This window comes from Helianthus annuus, chromosome 15 (assembly GCF_002127325.2).
Source record: "Helianthus annuus cultivar XRQ/B chromosome 15, HanXRQr2.0-SUNRISE, whole genome shotgun sequence".
NCBI classification, from domain to species: Eukaryota; Viridiplantae; Streptophyta; class Magnoliopsida; order Asterales; family Asteraceae; genus Helianthus; species Helianthus annuus.
This window is the reverse complement of record NC_035447.2, coordinates 96139604-96148219: the sequence shown is the minus strand read 5'-3', so window position 1 is coordinate 96148219 and position 8616 is coordinate 96139604.

Genomic DNA, 8616 nt, shown 5'->3' with positions numbered 1-8616 from the left:
ACTGTTTTCTTTTTAAGTTCTCTTTTAGAGAGCTTATTGACGAAGTTGTGTTATAGTCTCAAGCACCTGTGCAAGGTTTTTGGGACCTTATCCCTTCAAGTCCCCCAGTCTAGTGTTGCTCTTATGCAAATAAGTGTAGCACTGGACTATAAGAAGTGGGTGATTTTTGTTGTAGAGTTTTTAGGCGCGAAAAATGGAGAATCTTCTTGGGGAAGTTACTCTTGCTCATGATTTCAATTTTTGAAAATCTCGACTTTTGGTTGGTGAAAGGGTGTAGTGATGACTGTTGACGTGTGACAGGCCGTCGCTTATTAGTTGTACATCGCTGATCGTGGCTTTCACGCGCGCGTGAACTCGCATCATTGTTATTCCCACTCGCCCTTGGTGCTTCGATAACCTTGTTTTCTCCGAAAAAGGTGTTATTGCGGTTTTTTACGTTATTGATGGCGGTGGGTATATAAGTCCTTTGATTGCCTTCTTTTGTTAGCATTGCCCTTTGAAAACTATTCTTCTTCGTCTTCCCTACTATTTTTTTGAAGAAATCTGCAGTTTTCCCTTTATGTCAACCGGAGAACGCCACGAAGACTCTTCTGAAGAAATGGCTTCTGGGCATCCACCATTGAAGTGGCCAAATGAAACCTTCGATGGGATGGTTCGAAACTTCAAGTTCCCTGATAGTTGGGACGCTCGATACCCTGGCGAGGGTCAGACGGCGGCGGATGCTCTGGCCAGTTATATTACTCTGTTCCGGGACTTCTTTTCTACAGGCAATTTTCGATTGCCTGTAACAAAATTTTTCCTCAAAATTCTTTCATATTACAAGTTCCACATTTCTTAAATGCACCCTATTAGGATGGTTAGGGTTCGTCATTTTGAGTTTGTCTGCCGGTCAATGCATATTGAGCCAACGGTTACCCGTTTCCGGGTGTTTCATTAGATGCATTGTTCCCAGGGGTTTTACTCGTTTGTCCAACGGGCTTCGGCAAAAAAGATCTTGTTGCAACCCCCGAAATCCTTCCACGACTGGAAACCAAAATTCTTTTTTATTAAGGCTTGTGTAATTCCGATGAAGATGGTTGTCCGAGGTAAAGAAGATGTTATTACGGAGACCATACAAACTCCTTTTTCAGAGAATTGGTACCAGGATCTAAAGGATGTTCCGTCGATTCCTTTGCCAGAGAAAGCCTTGGTTGGTGCTGGTATGAGTCTTTGCTGGTGGATGAATCGAGAGGATAAGCCAGTGTACACGAAAGACGGTAAAGGTGAGTTTTTGGGGTTTCCTTACACCGTTTTCTACTTCCTTCTTTTTTTTCTTTTCTTTTTTTTTTTTTTTTTGAATTTTCCCCTGTTCTCCTTTTTGTGGTTGTCTCTCTATATGTTGTTGCCTTCGAGAAAGAAGGTGAGTGTTGGTGCATATGTTTGTCAACTTCGTCTTGTATCGAGTCTTGTTTTAGATTAGATAGTTCAGGGCAAGTTGTTCGAGAAAAACATGAAATTTATAGGTTGGAACCATTTCACACGAAATGGATAAACCATTTCGCACGAAATCGCACATACCCATTTCGTATGAAATGATCTGCCTATAAATACAAGCCTTGTCCATTTCATTTGTAACGATCTGATTCCGGAGCCGAACTGCTTCCGAAGTGTCTACTCACTTTAAAAAGCTGTTATATTAATCAAAAAGACAATTAAAGTGAAAATCAAGCTGTCTCGAAGTCGATACGTTAGTTTCTGCCTCTCGTATTGACAAGAACTCTTCTGAACGACTCGTTTTGGTCGTGCGAACGATCCTACAAGTGGTATCACAGCTCAAGAGGGAGAGTTCTTACCGAATTCAGCTTGATTTCATCAAAATTCTGATTTCTACACCTTCTTTTCAAAATTAAACAAGATTTTATGGTTAAAATGGCTTGATTTTCTCACATTATAAGTGAAACACTGTTTTAACAAAGCCTTGAAAGAATTGGACCTAAAATCGAACTAAAAACTGATCAATTTGGCAAAATTCTGACCAATAGGATGACGTCAGCAGCATTTCGAACGAATTGATGAATAGTTCATTTCGCACGGATTGGATAGTGTTGTTTCATTTCGCTTGAAATTGATTTCATTTCTCTTGAAATTGATTTCATTTCGCACGGATTGATAAGCTTTAGTTCCATTTCGCACGAAATAGCTCATTTTGTGTGAAAACAACTTAATTTCACATGAAATCACTCATTTCGTTTGAAAGATTATTATTTCGTACGAAATCATTCATTTCGCACCAAAGTGATCCATTTCGCATCAAGGGTTCATTTCATGTGAAGGGGTCATATCGTGTGAAAGGTCATTTCGCTTGAAGTAGTCCAATTCGTTTGAGATTGTCATTTCGTTTGAAAAGTTAGTTTGTGAAACATTCGAAACCGAAACATGGAAGAAGAGTTTTATAACGCGTTTGCTACTGCCCCGAGTACTCCTGTTACCATTGCTCAGAGTGTGAACATGGAAAATGAAATAGGAACGTTACAAAAACCTCCGAAGCTAATGGGCATTGAAGAATATTATGGATGGAAAGACCGGTTTGAAAATTTGGTTCAAGCAAATCATTTGAGGTCTTGGGAATGTATTGAGAAAAAGTATGTTAACCTCGTACAGATGTGGGAGTTAACAAAACAATTTATGAATTGTCAGCGGAATTTGAATCAATCGGAAGATTAAAAAGACCAAATAGCTAAAATAAAATATTAAGAAAATTGTAAAATTAAGCAACGAAAACGAAATTTTTATTTTAGTCTTCACGTCCAACGAGACATGTACAAAGCAGAAAAGATGATGATTAGTCTACTCGAGCAAGCGGTGAAAGAAGATATTTTCATATTACTTCAACATAATAATACTTCACGTTCGATTTAGGAAGCACTTCGAGTTAAGTTTGAGGGAAGTGAGAGATGATCAGGAGTAAGAAATCATTATTAAAGAAAGAGTTTGATCTGTTCACTAGTTTGTCAGGTGAATGTACAAAGAAACTGATTGAGAGATATTGTCACTTAGTGCGTGCAATGTCACTGTTAGATATCAACAAAGATCAAGAAGAATGGGTTGACAAATTAGCTGATGCTTTACCTCAGAAAAAATGGGGTACATATCTGATGATCTTAAAGAACACTGGAGAATACGATAAGTTGACAATTTCTCAGTTCATTGAAAAAATTGAAGGACAAGATCTTGAACAACAGAAGATTGCTAGAATGAACAATCCAAGTGGTCAACAAGACATCAAAATGTATTATAAAGGGAATGTTCAGGATGTTGAAGCAAGTCCGAAGGTTCAAACTGCTTTCAGTGCAGAAAACTCATCCGGATCAGTCAATCAAAGTCCAAAAAGCAACAGTGTTTTTTCTTCATACTCAAATGTTAGTCCGAATGTTTCAACCTCAAGTCATCAGTTCCAAAGCTCAAACAGTAGTAATGGTCATGTTTTACACTGCAACATCGAGTTACATCTTCAGAACGGTCAAAATTTTTCTGAAGAAGTTGCTAAAGGTCATATGGCATTACTTGCTACAGTATTAGAATCATATGAGGGATTGATTGCAGGAAGGATCGGAAATCCTATGTTGACAAAAGAGGATTACGATCAGATCGATGCTGAGGAAATGGAGCTTATGGATATTAAGTGGTGTTTAGCGAGTATATTGAGAAGAGCTGAGAAATTTAAAATGATTACAGGAAGAGATGACTTCCGTGATGCTAATGTTTCTACTTTAGGTTTTGATAAATCTAAAGTTACTTGTTTTCAGGGAAAAAGGACATTTCAAGAGGGAATGTACCAATCGAGGAGCAGGTGGAGCTCAGAATCCATCCGGGAATAGTGATTATTATCGGAAAGCAATATATCAACAAGTTGCTCAACAACCATCATCATCAAATGCTATTGAAGATGGAAAGAAGAAGGCGATCGAAGAGTCAACAAAGAGAGCTTATTATGGTATAATAGATCAAGATGATGAGAAAGTGGCAGAAGGTTTTAGCTGGGACAAATACATTCCACCTGATTCAAAGTTAGGAGCATTCATTGCACAAATAGTTCAAGAACCAGATTTGATGAAAGAATGGATGAAAGTGTTTGATAATGACGAGAAAAGTCAAGATGAAGAGCTTGTTTCTTCAGAAGAAAGTTCAGAACAGACACAAGTGTTTGATCAATCATCAACTGATAGTAGTGATGATGAAGAAGAAATACAAATAAACATTGGAAAAACTCAATTATCTCCTGAAAGTTTTAAATTTTATTTTGCAGATAGATTGGAGAAACTAAAGGAGAAGCGAGCAGCGAAAGAACAGAAAAAGGAAAAATGCAAGAATGTTACTCAGGAAAAGAAGTCTGAACAGAATGAAGGAGCTAAAGTTGCTGAAAAGATGGTTGAAGTGGAGAAGGTAGTTGAAGTTGAAAAGATTATCGAAGTTGAAAAAGTTGTGGAAATCACGAAACCTTGTCTTAAGTGTTTGGAACCATGCAAACAGTGTGAAGAAAAAGATGAGAAGTATAGTAAGCTTGACAAGATGAAAGAGAAATTATTATTCGATGTTAATTACGTGAAAGAGTCGTATGATGTGTTGAACAGAACGGTGAATAGTCTGCAAAACACAAAATCTGAAAGAGAAGATGCCTTAACCATGATGAATGCAATGATGATGTCTAAGCAAAAGGCAATTAATCACTATATTGAAGAATGTGCAAAGTTGAAGAAGGAGTTGGAGACATAAAAAACAAGAAAATGAAAGAATCAAATGTTTGCTGCAAAGTTATTCAGGTTCTGATTATCTGATTGATATAATTTATCCAACTGCTACAGGTTTTGAAGCATTAAGATGAGAAGCCAAAAGAAAAGGATACTGGTAAGAAACAGAGTGTTAGTTATAACAAGTGTCCGCCTGCGATCTGGGAGGGTTATTCCCCCAGAAAACCAAACGAGGAGCAAGTCAAAAAGGCAGTCAATATAAAATTAAAGTCTGAAATAACTGATGAGTTACCAGAAAACATTGACGTCACATTCACATTGTCTGACACTGATCATGAGTCTGAGTTAATAAAGAAAGTGGTCGATCAGGTGTTGGATAAAGATGAGGAGTTAGAGTCAAAATCCGAATCCGAGAGTTCGAGTTCATCAGTAGACAGTCCAAAGTCGTTGGTCAAACGGGTTTACAATAAAGAATTTCTGTTATTAAAATCTAATTTGAATGATGAATCAATCAAATTAGCATATACTTTGAATGATTCAGACAAATTATATTCTAATGAGGAATTTCCAATAAGAAGTGTTCAAATTGAAAAGATTAAAAGGGTTTTCAAATTAACAGAAATTAATATTTCTGAAATAAAAGATGTAAATCTTAATGAAAAACCTAAAAAATACACCTCAAGAGTTCAACAAAGGTTAAACAAGAAAAAGGGTTACAGTTCTAGTTCTGGTTTTCAAAAGAAACCAAACCATAACAGTAATTTCAAAAAGAAAGGCTTAGGATTTATTCCACCCGAAAATCATAAAACTGAGAAAATTTCTAAAACAAAAACTAAATTTGTTTCAGGGTCAAGTTCTGAAGAAGAAGAAAAGAGCTCATTCTGGAAACAATCAAATAAAGAGTTCTTTGCAGAGAAACAAAAGTATGAGAGGAATGGAGTTTATCAGAAAAAGGAGACAAGAACCTGTTATTGTTGTCAAGAAGTTGGTCACATTGCCTGGAACTGTCCAAAGGCAACCAACACAAAACAGGAAGTTGTTTCTAAACTGAAAGAAAAAGTTGTTGACAAAACCGAACCACCAACTGAAAAATTTAAAGTGTTTAAAAACTCAACATATGAAGTTGGTGAATGTTCAAAAAGGTTTTACAAAAGAAGAGTGAATCTTCACAACCAGACATGGGATGTTAAGAAATCAGATGTGAAATCTGGCGATGAATCTGACTCGTCAAAGTCAGAGGAGCCACAAGTTGAGGTTGAAAATGAAAATTCAGTTCCCCCAATGGATGATGTCAATTTTCCACCATTGAGAACTGAAAATTTTAAACAAAAAGTTGGAAAAGTTGAGATCTCGAATCAATTCTATTCTGAAAAGAAAGAATTTGATGTCGAAAAAGCGTTCAATGGGAAAGTTAAAAAGATTTTTGGAAAAATGGTCGAGGGAAAGGCCAAAAGGGTAAAACATTTTTATGAAGAAAAAAGAAATGTTAACCCCGAGTGAAACTGAAAAGGTCACATCCAAGTTTGGTCAGGCTTGGATGTCAGTATTTCATACTTAAAAATCCTGACTTGCCGATGTCAGGTAATTGGGTAGTAGGAATCAGCATCTTTCTTGAGAAATTCACATATGTGAAATTTCGTCCTACAAGTGGTATTTTTGTTGAAAATTGTCATATTTGGTTGAGTCTTCAAGTGGTTGAAAAAGATTTTCACCTACAAGTGGTAAATCAAGGACATTAAGTTGTACTTGATTTAACTTTCATACACGTAATTGAGAGACAATGTGATGTTACAACCCCTAACCTACAAGTGGTTTATGAATTTCAACAAAATTTATTTTTCGGAAAAACCATTTTGATTAAAACAAACTTAAGTGTTTTGAAATCATAATGGGAAAATAATTTGTTGTCAGGGGGAGTTCTAATTGTTTATGCCAAAGTGAATGGAGAATTGAAGCAATTCGCGTCGGTTTGTTAAATTTTCTTTAAATGGTTTTGAATTTTAGGGGAGTAAGAAATTTCAAAAAATCCAAAAACATTATAAAATTTGAAAAAGCGAAAAACATGATAAATGAAAAAGAGTTTTGTTGTAAAAAGAGGAAATGATAGTACATCAGTGGACTATCACAACACGCTAAAGAAATGAAAAGTCAAATGTGATAAACGATCTCACTAAGGATGTGCCAGTAGGTTTTTATACATTCGGTAGATTGTTTTCGAGATATAAACTTAAATATCATAACTTACTTATTTCGTGGGGAACATCTCTCGGATATATGGGTAACCCCCGAAATCTTGTTTGAAAGACTTTCTATTTCTAACAAACTAGGTCTTTGTGCGTGATGATATCTGGGGTATTATACCTGGACTTCTGATTTTGCGGGAGCAATAGCTTAGTCCTCGTAAAATACTTTAAATTGCTTAAATCCTTTAAGCTCACCTCCGCTAAAAAATGATGAAACATTGAAAAATGCTAATCCTGTGTTGTTGAAGAAAAGATCCCCAAACGGGACATACCGAAAGACGAGCCATCATCTCTTTGTTTGAACGGAAGTTCTAACCTGAGCTCTCATGGTCTCGCATTACCCGTTTACAGATATCATTAGTGTACGTTCACCTGTAAGACTGAATATAGAAGTCTAGATATGAGAGTATATTCTAAGGTGGAACACGCGAATAGGTTAAGTCAATTAAGACACTAATCTCGTATCTCGAAACAGCTGAACTTTGTATGAAAATTTAAGTGGACCAGTATACTGACAATTTAAGTGAATTGTTTAGAACTTAAAATGTTTAAAGCTTAACGGTGTTAGTGATTTGTCTCATAAACTGATATGATCCTCTTACACAAACTCATAAAAATAATTGTCTGTAAATATTTCTTTATTGCATTTCTTTATAAACAAAAATCAAAAAATATTTTCAGTGTGTTTTAGCATAATTTTTTTGAAAATACAAAAAGATTTTCGACAACTGATGATGAAAAGCTGATTTTCAAAATTCCGAGTGCTAAACATGATGAACAGGTTTGGGAGAGTTTGTTTGAAAAAGAAAAATGATATGCCTACAAGTGGTCATCAGAGATTGTAAATGAAAAATTATGTTCTGAGTTTGTTTCATCATGTGATAAGCAGAGAATAAATTTGTCAAATTTTAAATTTGTCAAATTTATTTTGAGGTAGAGGATGTGCAGGTTAGCCAGGTTCCTGATTCTGAGAGTTACAGAGAGCCAGGCTTCAATCCTAAACCTGTGAAGGTTACAAAGATTGAGTAAGAGTTTGAAGATTAGTAGATCAACATCCAAGGGGGAGATTAGTTGCTGATGCTGATGAACTTAAGGAATCAAGAGATCTGATCAAGAGAATGAAGAGTCAGATTGAGATCCTGGAAGAGAGAAAGAGAGAGAAAAGAAGAGAGAAGATTGAGGATGCTTATATTGTCAGACATTTTGGAGATAGCAAAAATACTGATAAAAGACTGAAGAGGCTTCGAAGACTCGACACTGAAGACTTCGTCAACATCCAAGGGGGAGTCTGTTGGTGCATATGTTTGTTGACTTCGTCTTGTATCGAGTCTTGTTTTAGATTAGATAGTTTAGGGCATGTTGTTCGAGAAAAACATGAAATTTATAGGTTGGAACCATTTCGCACGAAATGGACAAGAGTCCATTTCGCACGAAATGGCACATACCCATTCTGTACGAAATGGTCTGCCTATAAATACAAGCCTTGTCCCTTTCATTTGTAACGATCTGATTCCGGAGCCTAACTGCTGCCGAAGTGTCTACTCGCTGTAAAAAGCTGTTATATCAATCAAAAAGACAATTGAACTGAAAATCAAGCTGTCTCAAAGAAAATACGTTAGTTTCCGCCTCTCGTATTGACAAGAACT